This window comes from Mesoplodon mirus, assembly GCF_964341445.2.
Source record: "Mesoplodon mirus genome assembly, chromosome: 3".
NCBI classification, from domain to species: domain Eukaryota; kingdom Metazoa; phylum Chordata; class Mammalia; order Artiodactyla; family Ziphiidae; genus Mesoplodon; species Mesoplodon mirus.
This window is the reverse complement of record NC_138978.1, coordinates 193,665,611-193,686,752: the sequence shown is the minus strand read 5'-3', so window position 1 is coordinate 193,686,752 and position 21,142 is coordinate 193,665,611.

Here is a 21,142-nt window from a genome sequence, read left to right as displayed (position 1 = left end):
TAATATTAGAATTTCTTAAATGATAGGGGGTTGGTCTGGTGTTGCCTCATATCAACCTAAGGAAATTTTTTCATGGTTTCTAGAGGGATGAACAAAAATTGACCCAGGTCAGGTTGGTCTCACAAAATAAACTGAATTGAGCTTTGTTTGTATGGCAGGGCTGGCTTTGTCTGCATGGGGAATTTTCAAAGGTGGTCTCCGTTGGTTTTTGATTTTAAAAGATTCTAACTGAACTCTCCCCTCTTTACATTCCTACCCATAAATACAGCTGACCCCAAACCCTCAACAGACTGGCCTGTACTGTAGTTTACTACTGTTTGCACGTCCCAAATAGCAATTCCTCTGCTATTCCTGAATAAACTCATCTTTTTGACAATTTTGAGCTTGTCTCATTTTATATTTCATTTGGATCAATAAAACTACATCCTGTAAATAAACTATTAAACGCGTATTATTAAGAATCTGCAAGGGGACTTTCCTGGTGGTCAAGTGGTTAAGACTCCGCACTTCCACTTCAGGGGGCTCGGGTTCGATCCCTGGTCCAGGAAATAATATCCTGCATGCTCTGTAGTGCAGCCAATACAAACAAACAAACAAAAAAACAAACAAACAAAAACTCTGCAAGAACAAAAGCTTAGCATTTCACAAGAGTTCCTGTAATATTTGTAAATGTTTTCTTAAATAGAAACTATTTAAAAATATTGACAAGATCTGTGCTGTCTCATAATTATTCGGACTTACAGAGCCATTTTTCTGTATTAAAAGAATCAGACTTCCCTGATATATTTCAATATTCCTCAACACCTTCCTTTTGTCTACCTTTTGATATAAAATAGCTACCAAAGCAATTACTAAATTCATGTAAACTTGAAGTAACTTAGTGAAGTAATTTAATGTCTTTTTGTATCATGGATAGAAGACAATTTTCATCTGAGTCCAAAATCAATAGTTTCTTTGTAACTCTTCCAATATCTTCACAGGATAAACTACAGGATACAGGTGATGATCAAGGGTAAGTAATTTGTTCTGTGTATACAATATTGATCATGTCTCTGGACTTACCTGTGTTGTAATTGCCACATCTTGCGTCCTGGTATGGTTTACCGCACCAACTTACAGAGGCAGCTACTTAGTGCTGGGCGTGCAGAAGCTCAATAGTGGGAAATTTTGGCTGTGTGGAAAGGTGCTTTGTCACTCAGCATCAACTCCCCAATCTTGTTACATGGCTGTTGTTTCTGTGATGTTTCTTACCAACCTAGTAATCTCTGTCTGAGGCTCTGAGGAATGTAAACCACCTGCCTTGGTACCTGGGTGATGAAATTGGAAATGACTTTGGTAGGAGAAAATTGTACATGTGCAAAACCATAACAAATCATTTATTATTCATTATTGCATTCCCACAGAGTAACTCTTATGCTTTCTCTAATCATTTAATACTTCTTGATTTGAATTTACTTCATTTTCACCCAACAAATTCTCAAAGCTACACACATAATAAATATCAGTAGGGAATCAATAACTTCAGATAGTCAAATCATCTTTAAATTTTTAGTTATATGTTTTTCTTTTGATATTAAAATTATGATAGAGTCAAATTTGAATCTCATAATTGTGGTATAGCTTGAATTTCATAGAGTGAACACAAAAGATCACAAAAGACCAGATTGTGATAGAATCAATTCTTCTTTATTCAGAACAAGAAAGTTTACCTGCTTGAAAAAAGTCTCCAGAGTATAATCATTTCAGTAGAAAAAAAAAAATGATGTGCAGTAATAAGGTTATTATAAAGACATAAAGAAAACTTAAGTTTATATAAATTAAAGAATGATATTTTGGGTGGCAATTTTATCGAGAATCCTAAACTCTAAAGACCTAAACCCATGTACACATCTTCTAAATGTTTATAGCTAATGCTGAAAGATGCAGTGTAGATTTTTTTAGGCCAAAGATCGTAAAAGCACATATCCAGTTCCAGAAAGAAAATCTGAGCATTGTACTTGAAGATAAACACCCATTAGCATGTACCATCTTTTAGCAGAATTTCATATAGGCAAAATTCTTCTCATAGGAAGCCACTGAAATAAAGCTTTGATCGTGAAATTGTTGCTAATAGTTTTTGTATCAGAATCTCTCTTCTAACACACACATCGGAGTCTGTTTTCATGAAAAAAATGGACACTGGAGTCATAAATAGTAACCCATTTTATACCCATTAGAACTTTATGGGTCAAGTTTTCTTATGTATCCTAAAAGTTCTGTTGAATAATATCATGACATTTTCTACTTCCTTTCATTACATCTTCAGTGGAATTGTCTCTCTCAACACTTCGCATAAATACAGAAACCACAGGATAACCCTGTAACCACAGTTTCATTTCCCCAGGTTTTCCTGATACTGTCTCTACCTGACTTCTTATATGGTTAGGAATAGATTTAAAAATACCAAAAATGATGTTTAGTCTTTACACTTGTGTATTTCGTTGATTAAAAAAATTCATTTGCCTATGAATACATGTTTTTTCTCATTGGTTTTAAAAGTTCATCTATTGCCATTAAACTTTTATTTTTTCATAGTAAACAGATTTCTGGTAGAAACATTCATTGTGAGGGTTTTTGTTGCTTTGATTTCCTTAAGGGATGAAGTTTCTTCTTTCAGAAAAATTTTGTTTTGAAAATTAAAAACAAATTATCTTCCTATTATAATTGGAGGTAAAAGAGTATTGGGTTTGGGCAGCAGAGGTATGAAAAAGTAAATAGCTCATTTGTAAGTAGATGGTACAGATTAAGAAAGGCGATTGTGTGAAATGCAGAGAACAGATAATTGCTGTTTTTATGTGACTCGTGTTTTGTAGCTTTTTCAAGTGTCTTTGGGAGCTGATATATTGCAGTAGAGAAAGTATATCCAGCTCTAAAGTGCTGATCTTCCCTATTTAGTAAATATGTGTCTTTCTTTTCTCATTTATCTTGATCCTCTGGCATTATAGGTAAAATGAAGTGAAATTTAGATCTGAAAATAATGTTATACCTTTGGTTTCATATAGTTGATACAAATGATGCTGAAAATGTATAACAAGCAAAAATATTTTAATGTTGTCAGTTCATTTTGATTTTGAACAAGAATATTCTGACCGCAGGAGCAGAAACAATACATAGCTGACAACATAGTAGACACTAATATCATGTATATCAACAGAAAACCAAATGCTGATAAATCACCACATTTCCTTAAATGAGGATATAATAATGATTTCTGTGGTGAGTAATCTACTCTTTTCATCTTTCTACTTCATTTCAAGTAGTAGAAAATCTAATCTACTTTTCCAAAGTCCACGACACTGTTTGGTCCATTTTTACTAATGACAGGAGTAGTTTGTTTAAACTATCTTGCATATATGTACCCCTTTTTTTTTTTTTTACTTTCTTGCATTCATAATTATGAAGCAATAACCTGATTTCAGTTCATCTTTCATCCATTCTCTGGTCAAGTAGTGGGATCTGAAATTTGAATATAGCCCTTAAACCTGACCATCTTACTCTCCTTAGATTGTCTCTTTCCACGTCTTTGGAGATACAGAGAGACTGAGAACACTTTCACTCACCCTTACTGTGCATAGCTGGTCACATGGCCCAACCTACCTCAAGGGCTCAGAAGAGAGAGCAGGTAATATTTAGTGAGCATAACCAACAGCTGCCACATACACCTAGACACACCATGAGATTTAGGACATGAGTCATAAAAATAACAACCTGAAATCTCCCAGAGAAACAAAGAAAAACAAACAGACACACAAATAAAACAAGCCATCTAGAAATAAATGAATTTCAGATCTGCAACAGATTTCTCTTTAACATGCTCTGTCTAGAACATAATGGAGCTACACTTTTAAAGATTTAAGGAAATTGTTTTTCATTTTGATTCTGTACCAAATAAAATTATCAGTGTCTTCTGAGGATAGAAAAAAAGTTATTTTTGAGATATGGAAGGACTCAGATAATCTACCTCCCATTCATCTTTTTTATTTCTTCATGAGGTTTTATTGTCAATATACACAAGCAAAAGGAAAGAACAATGAAGGATGGGATGCAGGATTAGAGGGAAACTATTTACCATATTGTAGAAAGTGAATGGGGAGCTCCATGGGCCCAATAAAATCAATCTTATGATAAATGAATAAACCAAGATGGAGCTACCCTGTATGGTTCTAAATCTAAAGGGGGTGACTTTCCTAATGTGCACATTGATTTTTAGATTTCTGAGGACAATTTTCTCCAGATAGCAGTCAAATGTCTTGCACCTGGAAAATCCATATAACAAATGATTTTAAGTCAGATGGAATTAAATATCTTAAAGAAGAGGTACTTTGCCCAAAGTTGCCATTCAAGCTAGTGTCAGGGCTGGACTAAAATCAAAGGGAAATAGTTCAAGGAAAAATAAACCAAAAAGCCTCTAGATACATAGGATATAAAAATAAAGAAAACATAACGATTCTACTAGAAGCAAAGAACATCAGTAAATAGTTCTGAGGGTTTTCATATCACCGAGTTATAGTCCTCTTCACAACCTACATTCTTTCTCAAGGCAATTTAATTTACTTCTGCAATAAACTAATGAATATATGCAATCTTCACGTGGATGACTCCCCAAATTTCAATATATCAGGTCACAGTATCAATGTCTATTATTCAGAATCCTTCTCAAATCTCCCAACCCACAATGCCTCCCTCTCCCATTATACTTATTCACTGCATCATTTTTGAATGTTTGCCATTTGTGTTACATACTAGTTATGTTGTTATTTGCTTAATGTCTTTTTTCCATTAGATTAGACAGCAATTATTGTGTATTATAATGCACTGCCTAGAACATTATTGAAAATGTTTATGTGTGTATATCTATAAATACGTATATAGCTGATTCACTTTGTTATAAAGCAGAAACTAACACACAATTGTAAAGCAATTATACTCCAATAAAAATGTTTTAAATAAAGTACATATTTTTGAAACCAATAAGAATTGTTCTGTTCTATCTGTCTTAAGTGGTTTTGGTTTATGGAACAGATTTGCAAACTGTATGTACTGTGTGCCAGTGGAAGAAAAATATACCGTGTTTATCATAGTTTGATTTTATGATCTTAAGTATGGTCAAGAATTTACTTTAACCTGAGAAGGAAGTGCTCCGTAGCTTTCACCAAGGGTATGAAAACTTGGGATTCCCTACAGTAAGAATGATCAATAAAAGCTTTTCCACAAGTGTAGTTATAGTACTCGAATTTTCAGAATATAAAGTTATAAATGCATAATTTAGTCCAATCTGTGAAGAGAAATTGCCCAATATCAATGAATTTACATCCACAATGAAGGGACATTAAAAAAAAAAAGCACTCTGTTTATAACTAAGGCTTATCTCAACAATTCTTTTGCTTGAATAAGGTAAATATACACAATGTATCTAAATATTTTGTGCTATTATTAATTAGTTATATATATGCTTATAGAGATTTTGGAATATACATAAAATATGAAAAAGACAGTCATTATAATTTATAATACCAGCTCCCAAACATACTTTCTATTAATATATTTGTGTTTTTCTTCTTTCTACAGAAATTTCTCAATGTAGTATGTATATCGAATATTGTATTAGATGCATCTGCAGTGCTATATCTTGATTTTTTAAATTTAAATTTAATTTAATTCAACTTTGATTCTTTTCTCTATTTTTCAAAATTTATTTATTTATTTATTTTTGGCTGCATTGGGTCTTTGTTGCTGCATGCGGGCTTTCTCTAGTTGTGGCGAGCTGGGAATACACTTTGTTGTGGTACACGGGCTTCTCATTGTGGTGGCTTCTCTTTGTTGCAGAGCACGGGCTCTAGGCGCCCAGGCTTCAGTAGTTGTGGTACGTGGGCTCAGTAGTTGTGGCTCAAGGGCTCTAGAGCACAGGCTCAGTGGTTGTGGCATGTGGGCTTAGTTGCTCCACGGCATGTGGGATCGTCCTGGACAGGGGCTCGAACCTGTGTCCCCTGCATTGGCAGGCAGATTCTTAACCACTGTGCCATCAGGGAAGCCCTATATCTTGATTTTTAAACTTAGTATTCTACTGTGGGACTTTTCAAAGCTTTGAAGCATTCTTGAAAACATCTTCTTTATAACTGTATAGTGTCCCATCATTTATATACACCCAAATGTAACCATTTTCATATGGTTTTTAAGCTATTGTGCCCAGCTCCAAACCCACCCTTTTCTTCTGCTTCACGACTCCTGACTGATATATTATATAATGGATATTTACATCATAATATTTATATAAATAAATATATATATATATATTTAAGTCCTTTTTCTTATTTGACACTACAATTAATATTGTGATTAATACTTTTGGGTTCTATATGTTTGTACCTTGGATTATAGCCAAAGATTCATCTTCAGACACGTTAATGCTTTCCTAACTTATTCTTGATGTTTCCTGAAAGGTGGAGACAGTCATTAGAGAAGCATTCTAAGCCTCTCGGAATGATAAGTTAGTAGCAAGAGCTAAGACCATTCAGAGCCCAGTCCCCTGTCCCCCTCCTCATTTGGGACCCTATAAGCCGGCAGAGGGCCTGGTGGGCACTTGTGCCTTAGGTTTATCGATAAGGGCTCTGTCCTGGCAGGGGGCCTGCGGGTCTTCAGGGCAGCCTGAGATCATATGGGCAAGTCTTTGACTCTGGGCTTCAGTATTAGAAGCATCATGTTGCCACAAAACTAAGCCATGTTCTCCTAACCTCTATCAGCTGCTGAGTTCTTGGGCAGAGAAAAAGGTGGCTATTTATAGGAATTCTCTATCAGAGTTTCTGAATAACATCAGGGCTTTAGAATATATTGTCAAGCAAGGTGACGCCAGCTTTCAATCTCCACAGCACCCTGACTAAACTAAATATTATTATTATTTTACTATGACATTTTGATGGGTGGAATTATAGATCATTTATTTAGTGTTTTAAAATCATCACTTAGAATGCTATAGCTTATTACCATGGATATTGGGGAAAGAGTCAAGCTTAGATAATAATCACCTTCAGTAACACATTTTAGATATGATTGAGACCAGAATATTGGTTTGAATTTTTATTCTTATTTTTCTATCAAATTAAAAAAAAAAAGGAAGGAAGGAAAGAAAGAAGGAAGGATTGAATGGACCTGAAGCACCATTTATTGAACAGGAAATAACTGCTATAAATCTATTAGGGCATTGATTATGTGAAAGCCAATTGAACTGTCACTATCATTTTGGCTTCTCTAGATGATGGTTTGCTTGACTTGATGTGTGCAAAGACTTAGGATTCAGGGTTGAATTTTTGCTCTATTTTCCCTACATACTCTTTGCCTTGCGAACTTGCAGTTCCTTCCCCCAGAGACAGGGTGCGTTTCTACACCCTGACTTCATGTTCTCCCACTTGTCTTTGGCCAATGGCACGTAAGCAGACACAATGCAAGCAGAATCTTGAGATGTGCTGGTGGGGTTGGACTTGCTGTCTTGTTCTTGTATCACTACAATAAGAAGAATTTGCCCGAATCAGCCCGCAGGTCTGGGGAAGATGAGAGACATAAAGGCAGACGTGGACCAACCTGCAGCCTGGACTCCAGCCCAGCCATGCTCACCCTGGCTCAGCTGACCCCCAGGTGGCCCACAGAAATAAACAATAAATGCTTTTAATTTCAGGCCACTCTATTTTGAGACAATTTGTGACACAGCATTCTTGGCAGATGTAAAAGTTCGAGTTTTATACCAGGCACTTTTGCATTGGTTCCATCAGTATACATTCCTAAGGGTCAATCGTATGATGTAGGTTTTATTACCTGCTTTTCAAACTAAGAAACAGCCCTTGAGAAGTTACACAATCTGCCCAAAGCAACATAGCTAAAAAGAACAGAAATCTAATTCCAGTGGAAAAGTTCAATTCTCCCATTGATAAAAGTATGTAATTTCTGTCAGGATTGTTCTCCGTAGCCAAGAATCATCTTCACTGGAGCTGCAACTCTATGCAGGTGCCAGGAATGTATTTTGCTTTGATGTATTAAGATTGATTTTGTTTAGCAGGACCTAAGCTGGCATCGTGACAAAGTGATTAAGAGTGTTGTCTCTGAAATCAGAGAGGCTGGGTCAGTCTCCGGGCCCCCAATTCAGTATTTACAGACCATCAGGCAAGTTACTTAACTTGGTTTTTCTGTTTCTTCAATATGACGTGGGTATAAGTCTCTTTACTTCATATGGTTGTTATGGGATTTACATGTGTTAATATATTTAATAACCACTCAATACATATTAATTATTGTTATTTTGTAGAAATGACAGATTTTTACACAGAGATATTGCAGGATCAGTTCCAGACCACTACAGTAAAGGGAATATCGCAATAAAGCAAGTCACATGAGTTTTTTGGTTTCCCAGGGCAAGTTATGTTTACACTGTACTGTAGTCTATTAAGTGTGCAAAAGTGTTATGTCTAAAAAATGTATAGACCTTAATTTTAAAAATACTTTATTGCTAAAAATTGCTAACCATCATCTGAGCCTATGGCGAGTCATAATCTCTTTGTAATAGTCACTCACATCGAAGATCACTGAGCATAGATCACCATAACAAATATAATAATAATGAAAAAGTTTGAAATATTGGGAGAATTACCAAAATGGGACACAAAGACACGAAGTGAGCAAATGCTATTGGAAATGTTTGACACAGGGTTGCCACAAATTTTCAATTTGTAAAAAACACAAGACAACAAAACACAATAAAATGAGGTACTCGGTTATAGCAAAGAGGGGATCTAGCGTTGTTTGTGAGATCCTGTATACAGACGATCAGTTTCAACATCTATTATTCAATCGAGGTGTGAGAAAATCATTCAGTTAATGAAAGGCAGTTACCAAATATGTACATGCACAAAGTGCCAGCGTGGTGCTAACTCTGAGATGGTCCAAGAAAGTTCCAAAAATCTATACCTACAGTGCATAGACTGTCTCATTTTTCACCTTTGGACCATTAGCTTCTGCAACTTCTAGTACAATTCATTCTGTTCTTCAACAAACCCTAAAATCACTATCCTCTGATACACTGAGGGTCTTTAGGACCTTCGATGTTACTCTTAGGTTCTAGGCAAATTGCAGCATTACAGTCTTGAAATTTTTCTGAGCCTCATGAAGCAGTAATAATTAGTAACAGTACCCTTTGGACACAAGACCATCGAATGCAGTGTGAAGGATATCAAATCATCTGGGAATGATGCTTTGTTAAGGTTGGCTCTCAATTTCTGTGTATCTTGGAGAAGTTTCTTAATTGTTTGTTTTCTCTGCTGGCTAGGCAAAACTTTCAACACATGGAGATCCAGATGGTGAGGAAAAAGAGGGACCACCTGGCCAACTTAACGAAAATATTCTTTCAGCCTGTTATTGAGTTTATTATTTTCCCAAGTGTTTGCTCTGTTTGTCACGGTTACGTTGACACTAGTCCAGGAGCAGGAAATCTCTTTTCTGTTAAATAACAAGAAACAAATAAACAACAATAATGAATACAAATAGAAATATATTATTTCGTATTTTTGAAATATTATATTGCTGACATTGCATATAGATTCCAGAACAATAGACTTAGTTGATCTCCTTTGAGGCAATAGATATGAGGCACCAAAAAACAAAAACAAAAACAAAAAACAAAAAACAAACAAACAAAAAAACACCAAAATGCAGACATGGAACAGATCAAGAAATACAAAATAAGTTGGGAGAAGACACTGACTGACGAGAATTTTTATATTTAAAGGCTTACCTTGGAAATAAGCACAAGTAAAGTACAAATACTTTGGAATATAATTTGGTTTCTTTGGAATTGTTTTGTGATAGCACCATCTTGTGGCCAAACTTAAAATAGTTTTCATTGCAAACTAATCAAGGCTGGGTTTATTCCAATATAAAGCTTCCTAAGAATATTCTACCGTATTAAACTTATGAAACACTGTCTTGTTTTTTAGTGATTTTACTGTAATTTTATTTTATTTTATTTTATTTTATTTTTTATTTTTTTTTATTTTGTGATACGCGGGCCTCTCACCGCTATGGCCCCTCCCGCTGTGGAGAACAGGCTCCGGACGCGCAGGGCCAGCGGCCATGGCCCACGGGCCCAGCCGCTCCACGGCACGCGGGACCCTCCCGGACCCGGGCACGAACCCGTGTCCCCTGCATCAGCAGGCGGACCCCCAACCACTGCGCCACCAGGGAAGCCCTTTACCGTAATTTTAAGAACTGGTTTTGTGTTATCTAAAATTCAAAAATGTTATCATCATGTAAATTATTGAGAAAGATTTTATTGTAATCTTTAAGGCGAATTTAATACTCCAAAAAGTATTTAATACTTTTTAAAACCAAGGTTGTATTTGAACAAACAAAAATCCTGTCTATCATGCATTATATAGAGGAATTCATTTAAAATCAGAAATATTTCCAGTTATGAACTTACTTGTTAAACATTCTAGAAAAAAGTTGAAGAAATTCTATTATCATTAAGCTTTAAAATATTCTAGAATCTAAGGGCTTGGCAAGATAAAGATAACAGTCTCTAATCCATAGGAAATGTGTCGTAAGTATGAAAAGTGTAATAGACAAAATGTCATCAAAATTTGTGTTATTCATATTAGGTGTTAATAGCGAGTGTAACCAAATAACTCCAAGTTTAGATTTCCTGCCTTCCACTCCTTATGCTGGAATGAGGGGCCATTTCAAGCAATTTTGTTTTTCTTGGGAACCATCTCACAGTGTTTTATTCCAAACCGTTGCTAACACTATAAATCTAATGTTAATTTTTCTCCATAATGCACAATTTCTAATTATCGACTGTACCTCATTGTAAGGAATATGGCCCCATTTCGATCTTTTTCCCTAGGATGTATTTCCCGTGACCATTTAATTTAGATTGTGAGATTATTCCAGGAAGGATCATGTCCCAACTGTCTGCTTATAGGTGCAAAGTATTGATGACAAGAAAGAGAATGCAGAGTCTTTAATCTGAAGGGCAATGTAGTGTCACAAGTACAAACCCTTCTGTTTGCCAAGCAGGAAATTCATACCCTGAAAGAGAAACACTTTTTCCAATGCACTTTTTCTTGTAGATAGCATAGGATTGGGTCTAGCTTTTAAGTCTCAATTTAACAGTCTCTCTCATTGAACTGATGTGTTTAAACCATTCACGTGGAAAGTGGCTGTTAATATGGTTTTATTAATCTAAGTCTGCTAGATGTTTTTTCCACTTTTTTTTCTTTAATTTTCCCCTCATTTCCTGCTTTCTCTGAGTTTGTGTCTTCTTTATGATTCTATTTTATCTCCTCTACTGACTTTTTATTTATGTCTCTTTTTAACTAATTCGATAGTTTCATAAGCTTTGCAATATTCACTTTTAAGTAATCTGAGTCTATGTTCATAGCATAGTAAACCACCTCTTAAGTAGCATGAGGATCTTATATAATATATAGCATATTCCCAATTTCTCCTTCCTATCCTTTGAGTCACTTTGTTGTGCATTTCTCTATTACCTGTGCTACAAACACACAGTATGTTATAACTAGTTTTCATTTAAACAGTTATCTTTTAGAGTAAAGATAAAAATATATTTTACTTTCAATTATTTAATTTCTGAAAATTTATGTTTTCTGTACATCCAGATTTCTGACCCATATCATGTTCTTCCTTACCAAAGACTTTCTTTAATACTTCTTATAAAGCAGGATTGCTAGCAAGAAATTCTTTCAGCTCTTGTTTTACTGAGAAAAATCTTAATTTTCCATTTCTTTTGTAGAATATTTTCTCTGTGTATAGAATTCTGATAGTTTGTTTCTTTCTTTGGTCACTTTAAGGATGTCACTCCATTTCTTCTTGCTTGCGTGGATTATGACAAATCTGCTAAAATTCTTATCCTTTCCCTACTGTAGTCCATGTGTCTTTTTTCTTTGCCTTCAAGATATCCTCTTTTCTTTCTTTTTTTTGTTTGTTTTACCAGTTTGAATATAATATTCTAAGGTTTTAAAAATTTATTATTCATACTGCTTGTGGTTCTCTGAGCTTTGGATCTGTGGTTTCATGTCTATTTCTCCACCATTACTTATTCAAATATTTTTCTACCCCCTTCTCTCTGTCTTCTTCATCTGGAATTCCAATTATATATGAGACCACTGATATTGTGCCATAGCTCTTGGATGCTCTGGTCATTTTGTTTTGTTTTACCCACCCCCCTCTCTCTTTTCATTTCAGTTTTTTGTAGCTCTTATCAATCTATCTTGTGGGTCACCAATTTCCATTGGGTTTCTACAGTGTCTGTCTCTCTGACGAAAATACCTATTTGATCCTGGATAATATATAGTATATTCCCAATTTCTCCTTCCCATCCTTTGAGTCACTTTGTCTTTACATTTTCCTTTGGTACCTTTCACATACTAATCACTTTTCTGTGCCTAATATGTACGTGTGTGTGTATGACATGTCATATAAGACAGTTGATACTAAGGTAAATATCTTTGTTGCTTGGAGGGAGTCTGCCTTTCCTTCTGACAGGCCTTTAGAGTGGGGATTTGTGTTCATCTCTTCAGGAGCTGGACTGAGTTTATAGTTGTTTTGTGCTGTGGTGGCTCTCACAGCACAGGAGATGTCAAATTACTGACACCTTGTGTTCTTTGCGAGCTAACTGCTGGTGTTTTTATCCTTGAATGTCTTTTCCCTGCTTGTCTCTGGGCCTCCCCTTTGTGCTGTGCCTCAAGAAAATCTGCCTAGGGCAGCTGTCCCCGTGTACCCACTTTTACTTTTATTTCGTGCCTGTCAGTGTCAGGGGCAGAGTGGAGAATGGGATCTTCTCTGGTGTTCTGATTAGGCCTCCATATTAGGCACCACTGGGAACCCAGGTTTGGGGATGAGGCTTTCACGGGGCTTCCTGCCTCCCCCGTAGATATAACTTTGAGCCTAAAACGCCTCCCTGCTCCTTCTCCAGGGATAGAGGTTTTCCCCTATTCTCATACCCCAAGAGCTGCAGTTTCGCCTGCATGCCTTCAGGGGAAAATGTGTGTGGTCCTTTTCCATACAGATGAAAGCTTCCCTTGGAGGAGATGGATTCAGGTAGTGCTCGTTCCCGCAGCGGCATTTGCATTCCCCAGGTGGCAAAACAGGTAAACCTTTTCCAGGACACCACCCCCACCCAAGCTTCCCCTCGGATTCCGGGCGATGTACATGGAGGAAAAGCCTACAAAAGAGAAGGAACCCCCCAGTGTCTGCAGCCCAGGGGGTCACACTCTCACGCAGCCCGAGTCCAGTCTTCAGCCGTCAACCAAACGTTCTAGCTCCACCTTCCAACTTACACGTGACATTCTGGCATCTGTCCCAGGTAAGCAAACGCTTGGGGTTTGTTTCTAGGCGCCTGTAGATGCTCTCTCTCCAGAGAGATGGGGTTAGTTGCTCTTATCATTAAATGAGTGAATTTTCAAAAATCTGCTCCTTCCATATTTAAACGTTTTCCTTGCAAAATACGTAGTCTTCATCATATCTGGTCTCAGAGTTACTTGGGGTCTTCAGCAGCACATATAGCAAAAAGCAGTGCCCAGGAGGAGGCGCATAAGTGTCTTTTAAAGGGTGGGTACTAAGCAGCTGCATTGGACAGACGTCTAGTCTGAAAGGCCCACGACTGATGCTGTAGGACCCCCTGACTCTGCCCCAGGCTCCGCTTGGCATGGGTCTCTGCATCCCGCTCTGCAACATCAGAGGACCAGGGTTCTCTCAAGGCCCCAGGGAAGAGGACTGGGTTTCCGTCATTTTGAATCTCAGTCAGGGCCTGCTGCGGCTCTTCTGCTTGTTTGAAAACACACTTTTTAATGTGCTCGCTGGTATAGAGACCCCAAGTGTGCATCCCCAGGGAGGCTCTGATGCTTTCCGAATCCAGATAGTCAGACCTCTGGCAGGAAAGTGCACAACTATCTTGTCAACAGCTTGTTCAGACTGATGAAACGAGCAGCCTCAGACACACTTCAGTAAATCAAGCAAGGGGGACTGTTTAACGGATAGAGAAGGAAGTCGGTGGCCTTGGATCTTAGGGCAGAGTGATTAGCAACGCTGTCAGATCACTCAGGATTGCAAGTTTTTGATCCCACAATTCTTCTCAGAGATTTTAAAGTTTCAGAGGATGCCATCTGAGTGGAGGGCCGTTTCAGAACTCCTCCAGTCCTGGTATTTTGTTACCAAAGCTTGGTTAGTTCGGCACATAGTGTGTCCAGTCAGGTGAATCTCATTAATCACCATTATTCACTATTCAGTGTGATTGCTAAGGTACAGGGTAGCACACACGCAGACATACAGATACTGAAAGAACACGGGGGCTTCCCTGGTGGCTCAGTGGTTGAGTCCGCCTGCCGATGCAGGGAACACGGGTTCGTGCCCCAGTCTGGGAAGATCCCACATGCCGCGGAGCGGCTGGGCCCGTGAGCCATGGCCACTGAGCCTGCGCGTCCGGAGCCTGTGCTCCACAACGGGAGAGGCCACAGCAGTGAGAGGCCCGCGTACCGCAAAAAGAAAAGAAAAAAAAGAAAAGAAAAGAACATGGAATTCAGCCAATGTGTTCATAATCTGGCATTTGTTAGTTGATTATCAGGCCCTAAGCTAACAGATACACACACACACACACATTTCATCTGAACGGAAACAGAATCACAGAATTTGGATTTTTTTAAATTTGACTAATATCCTCCTCATTGTTGTTGAAAATGGGAAAGCTTTACAAAATAGGCTAATTGTTTCTGTGAAAACCCCAAAGTTGTGTAATTTTAGAGGGCAGACTTAGTGCCAATATATCCTGATATCAGAGCCAGATGTTAGAGTTGGGTTTTCAGTCTGTGATGGGCTGCTTGCATTTCAGGTGATGCCAACTTGAAGTCCTTCTTGCATCTGGCTACACATATTTCACAGAACACAAAACCCAGACAATTTCAACAACACAGGCAAGTACACTCTTACAACTTGCCACTAAATGCTTCCACGTGAACTTGCTCTGAGCTTAGGCTTTAGGGAGATAGGGAAGGTTGACAATTTGAACTTCTTTGCTTCCGGCCAATCTGGTTTAGAGGAGGAATTTCACTGGATCCAGGGTTTGGCTCAAACCACCACAGGAGCTGCCTAACCACTCACCCCTCTTCCATGCATTTTTTTCAACCAACACTTTCTCCTCATTAGAGATAGAAAACCATTTGTAAAATGCAAATTATACCATATAATTCCCTAGAGCAATAGGGAATTTAGACAAAGTTAAAAAAATTAGACAAAGTTAAAAACCATAAAGGGCTTTACAAGGTTAGAGAGATTTCACCCTCTGAAGACTTATCCTATGCCCTCCCGCTTTCACTCTGTATGCTGGATTTCTGTAAGTTCAAATTTCTCATGCTTTTTTTTTTTTTTTCTGTACGTGGGCCTCTCACTGTTGTGGCCTCTCCCGTTGTGGAGCACAGGCACCGGAGGCACAGGCTCAGCGGCCATGGCTCACAGGCCCAGCCGCTCCGCGGCATGTGGGATCTTCCCGGACCGGGGCACGAACCAGTGTCCCCTGCATCGGCAGGCGGACTCTCAACCACTGCGCCACCAGGGATTCCCATCTCATGCTTTTTCTTTTTTTTTTTTCTTTTCACCTCCAGGATGTCAAATACGCTGCTCCTCTTCTTTTTTCTCTCCATCTTCCTACTTCTTCTTTACCCTCCAAATCTCAGCCTAATTGCAAGCCCTTCTCAGCTCTCCACAATGAATTAGGTACCATTATCAGACACTCTCATATGCCTTGTTTGCAGCACTTGGCACTGGCTGAATTATTCAATGAATTGAGATGATTTGTCTGATTTGTATGTTTCCCACTAAACTATAAGCTCCAAGAGCGCAGGTACTGTGTTGATTGCTTATTTTGTTGTCCTAGCAATGAATACAGTGCTTAGAAAATATAAAATACTTGGGGGCTGATTAACTCACTGGATTTCAGCTCTGGGAATGTGATACTTAAGTCCCCATTAATGCCAAAGTGTTATTTTCCTTGCTTCATTCTCTGTGCCTAAACTTCCCTTAGGGGACCCTGAAGGAACTTGCAGGGCAGAACACATTTCTTCCCCAGCCAAATAGTTTCATAATTTAATGTCAGTTGTGCACTGTGCATCACCATTTCTTAAAATTCATGCTCATTTTTTCTTCTTTTTGTTTGTAATTTTTTTACCATAATTTAAGATCCATTTCACTGATGCCATATAGTCAGTGTTTTATAAAGAAATAAAATAGAGATGACTAGAAAGAAATAGAGATTTTTCCTTAAGGCTTCCTCCTATAACAGTTTTATAGAGATTCAGGTTCGAAATGTGCACATAATGAATGAATAATTAATCCTTTTCCAACGTGTTTTTATTGTATTAAGATTGAATCCACACCATATTAGTTTCTTTTTTAACATTTTATTTTTTTAATTTCATGTGTGTTTTATAAGCTGGATGGGAGATGAAACAAGATGCATTTTACATTGGACATCAATGAGCAACTAGAACATATTATTAGAAACTACCCTTTGATTTCAGTCTATGTCCGAACTCAGGATAGACCACTGATTTTTTTTTTAATGAAAGTTTGTTTATTTATTTATTTATTTATTTATTTATGGCTGCGTTGGGTCTTCGTTTCTGTGCGAGGGCTTTCTCTAGTTGCGGCCAGCGGGGGCCACTCTTCATCGCGGTGCGCGGGCCTCTCACTGTCGCGGCCTCTTGTGGCGGAGCACAGGCTCCAGACGCGCAGGCTCGGTAGTTGTGGCTCACGGGCCTAGTTGCTCCGCGGCATGTAGGATCCTGCCAGACCAGGGTTCGAGCCTGTGTCCCCTGCATTGGCAGGCAGATTTTCAACCACTGCGCCGCCAGGGAAGCCCTAGACCACTGATTTAAACAACAAAGTTTGAAACAGAGACATACACAGATACACAGATTTTGAAGGTAAGATGCTGAGAACTTATTTTTCGTTTATTTTTACCACCTTAGTAGCTAATTTAGATAAATTATAATATATTAACAATAATATGACAGAAATTTTCATTTTCAACCCCACACATGGAACCAAAATGGAATTTCTAGTATTACCTTGCCATATCCCTAAAGACATATTTTATTTATAATCAGAAAAGTGAAAAACATTTCTCTGACCTTAAAAACAGATGTTGCACTATACCAGGGCAATCAGTGCATATTTTAAAACTGTACAATGAATTTATAGTTAACTTATACTATTATTTTCCACTGAATTTTGGAATAATCATAAATGTTTCTGTCATGGGCATTTTTCTTTTTCTTTTTTTGTACTTTGAATCTGAATCTTGTCTCTGTATTTAAGAGATCTCACAACCTATATATCTGGGTGGAAGAAAGTGCCCATTGATGCTGAAAGCACTGGATGCTTGCTTCCCCAGCATCTCTTGATTGTACACTATTTCTCTACCTCTTTGATTTGGGTTGGCCCTATGAGTGCTTTGATTAAATACAAGCATAGGCCTTATTTGCCTGGGTGCTTCTTTCTATTCCTCTAAGAAGCCAGCTTTGAGAGAACCCTGGAAAGACCCAAGCAGATAGGAGCCACAGTTCCCAGCCGTCCTCCCAGCTGAGCTCGCAACTTGCTCAAAATGTCTGTAAAAGATTAAAAAAAAAAACATTTTTCATCCTTCAACCCTGGTTGTTTGAGTTATCTCAGCTGAGGCCCCAGATAGCATGTGGCAGATGTTCATGGTGCCATAATTGGATGATACTTTGGGAATATCAGGATATCAGGTATGGTGTCAGTACGTTTTGCATGTGGCCAATGATATCTCCCATCCCACTTGCCATTCTTCATTGTGATCCTGCCACTGCTCCGTCAAGAGGTGAAGTCTTTTTCTTTCTACCTCCTTGATTCTGGTCCATGAGAACTTGGACCAATGAAATAAAGTAGAAGAAGTCTACTGGACTGGCAGTCTCTGCTTGCTTTCTCTTGGAACCCACTCTATGCTGTGAGGAGGACTTGGATAAGACCACATGTAGAAAAAGTGATGTTGCTGGACCACCATGTGACTGATGGAGACATACTGAGTATTCCAGCCCAGCTGTTTGCTTGTTTCAACAGAAGCTCCAAACATCCCTTCTAGACTCCATTTGAATTGTTGAACCACAAACCTATGGGCTTGTCGCTAACTTTTGGAATGTTATGCATCATTAAATAGCCAGAACATTTCTATTATCTACCAGTAATTTTCTTGGCATTGCATATACAACAGTAAATAAAATAAACATAATTCTGCCCACATTTGAGTTAGGAGAAACAGAAAAATTAAAAGCATAGTAGTAACCAGAAAATTTTAGTTTCATATCGTGATGAGTTCTATAAAATAATATACACATGCATACATACATAAACAAAGTAATGTGTATCATAAATTCATGTGATATTCAGTGCCTTAAGGGGAAGCGGTAATTTAAGGTAGGAAGATCATGACAAAAATTTCTGAAAAAAATAACTGAGATATGAATGATGAAAGTAGCCAACCATGTAATATCCTGAAGATTCTAGGCAGAAGGAACAGTAAATACAAAGAACCTTAGCTAGGAATTACCTCGACATATTTAAGGGGGTAGCATTTGAGGTGGGAACAGAGACGTGGCCAGGGGTCTCATGAAAACTATGTGGGGAGCTTAGATTTCACTGTTTGAAAAGTAGGAAGACATTGAAGAATCAAAGGAAAGGGGTAATATAGTCTGATTTAATTTTTATGCCCGTTTTGGGGGCATAATTTTAGATTTACAGAAAAGTTGCAAAGATGCTACAGAAAGTCCCTGTGTGCCTCTCACCTAGTTTCTCTCATTGTTGATGTCGTATGTTACCATGGTACTTTGGAGAAACTAAGTAGCACCAGTACATTATTATTAACTAAACTCCAGGCTTTATGTGGATTTTACAGAATTTTCCACTGCATTTAGCTGTCATGCTCCTTTGTCTCCTCTGTCTAATGGTCAGGTGTCTTTAGACTCCTCTGGTCTGTTACTTTCTTTGTTTTTCATGACCTTGACAGTCTTGAGGAATGACTTATTGTTTTCATTGTGGTTAGTACCTGGAGAATGGATTATAGGAACAGAAGGGTGAAAGTGGGAAGAGCAGAGCAATGTGATTGGAAGTACAGGGATAGACAGTCTCCGCTTGTATTAAGTCTTCAAAACCTGGTGTGTATTTTGCAACACATCTCAATTCAAGAGCTCAACAGCCACACCAGACTGCATGGTTCTAGAATACGGGACTCGATAAGCTCTAGAAACATCACTTTCCCAAACAAACAAAGAGCAATCACGAAAACCAAACTCTCTGTTAGAGTATGATAGTCTAAAAATTTAGATCACTTCCGGCTTCATTAATGAGGTTAGGCACAGTGATTTTTACAACCAATTTTCTTCCAGAGACTCTATCAGTCCATCAGCATAAGACAATAAGCCTTCCACTACGGACTTGTTAATTGACAGGAAGGAATTAGCATATGCCAGGTTTCTTTCGAATAAGGTGCAACAGAGTCCTTGTCAAAATTGTAGGGAAGAAGGAAGAAGCAACATCTGAGCAGAAAAGCAGGCTTCAGTGTCTAGAGCTCCTCTTGGTTGGAGGGACAGACTTTGAGATGGGATCCGAGGGCATGCAGGGAGATGAATGTTCCAGGATTCAGACTGGATATTAGGGAAGAGTGCCTTCATATCCAGTGAAACTAAGAAGACACCATAGACCCTGTTCTGAGCAGTTGTCCTCCATGGAATTAACAGATGTAGATTGGAGCACTGGGACTCTTCCAGTAAGACAGGACTTTGCATACATCTGCTGTGGTTGAGCACATTCAAGCCCAAAGGGTAGTATTATGAATTAATACTCACAGGGAACTATAGCAGGACATGTTACAGTAGAAAACAGTGGGGTAGTAAAGTGACTCAATTGGAATGAGGGTGACAGTGAATGATCCACCAGGAGAAGAAAATCTGGAGTAGCAGCTCCAAAACCTTCCTCTCAGGGCCTCCTTACATTAGTGATAATTATTCAGGACTACCCCTGAAAAGTTTTTGGGTTTGCAGATTATCTCGATTACTTCAATTAGAAATTAATCTAATTAAATTTAATTAGAAATTAAAGCCGAGACATTTAAGAATATTAAATACTTTAGTTCAAATTAACACACCCACTAGGTTTTAACATAAATAATATATTTTATGGCAAATAACTGCATTTTTCAAAATCATAATGAGAAGAATAGCCTTGCTTTACATTTTTGCAAATCTCTTGGATAAAGTCGTAACAGAAGACAGCCAGATTCTTATGTTTGCTTCTCCCTTTACTCTGTTGCAATAAAGGCATCACACAGCCTCTGGAAAACTCCAATGAACACTTGAAAGAGAATGAGAGAGAAAAAGGCAAGTACTGTCTCAGTGTTATTCTGAAAATATTTTTGACCTCACGGATCCTCTGTAAAGGACCTCCATGATCTCCAAACCACACTTTGAGAGCTGCAGGGCTAAAGAATCACATGTTTGGGATGGATGGTTGTAGCTTCTGCTGCTTCTCTTGCTGCTGGATAGCATGTTCCCAGAGGTAAATATGGCGTCCTTCACTCTTTGGGTGAGGGCTTTCCCTGTTTGGATACCAATATCTTTAAACACTGAAAGAAGAGAAAACACATCATACACTGAATGGGCCAACTTTGGTATTAGAGACTTTCATGTACTTCAGCTTATTTATTTCCTCTCAGCATTCTGAATTCTTCTTCCTAACAGAAATTTTCACAAAGGAGGATACTGAAGTTCAGAACTATAAGTAACTTTACTTGTCCTGCACAACTAAGTAATAGCAGAGGTTGTCTCCTAAGGATATATGTTCTTCCCATAACACTCATTCTCTCCCCTTAACCGATAATTATAAAATACAGTGATAATTAGGAATCATGGGAAAATGAAGGTCAGTTGTGAACATAGTACAAATTAAAAAAATAAAAGGACTTGAAAAAAGTTAGTTTGTGCGGAGGTTACAATGGAACAGAAGTCATAGGCCAAATGTAAGGAAAACGGATTTTTGT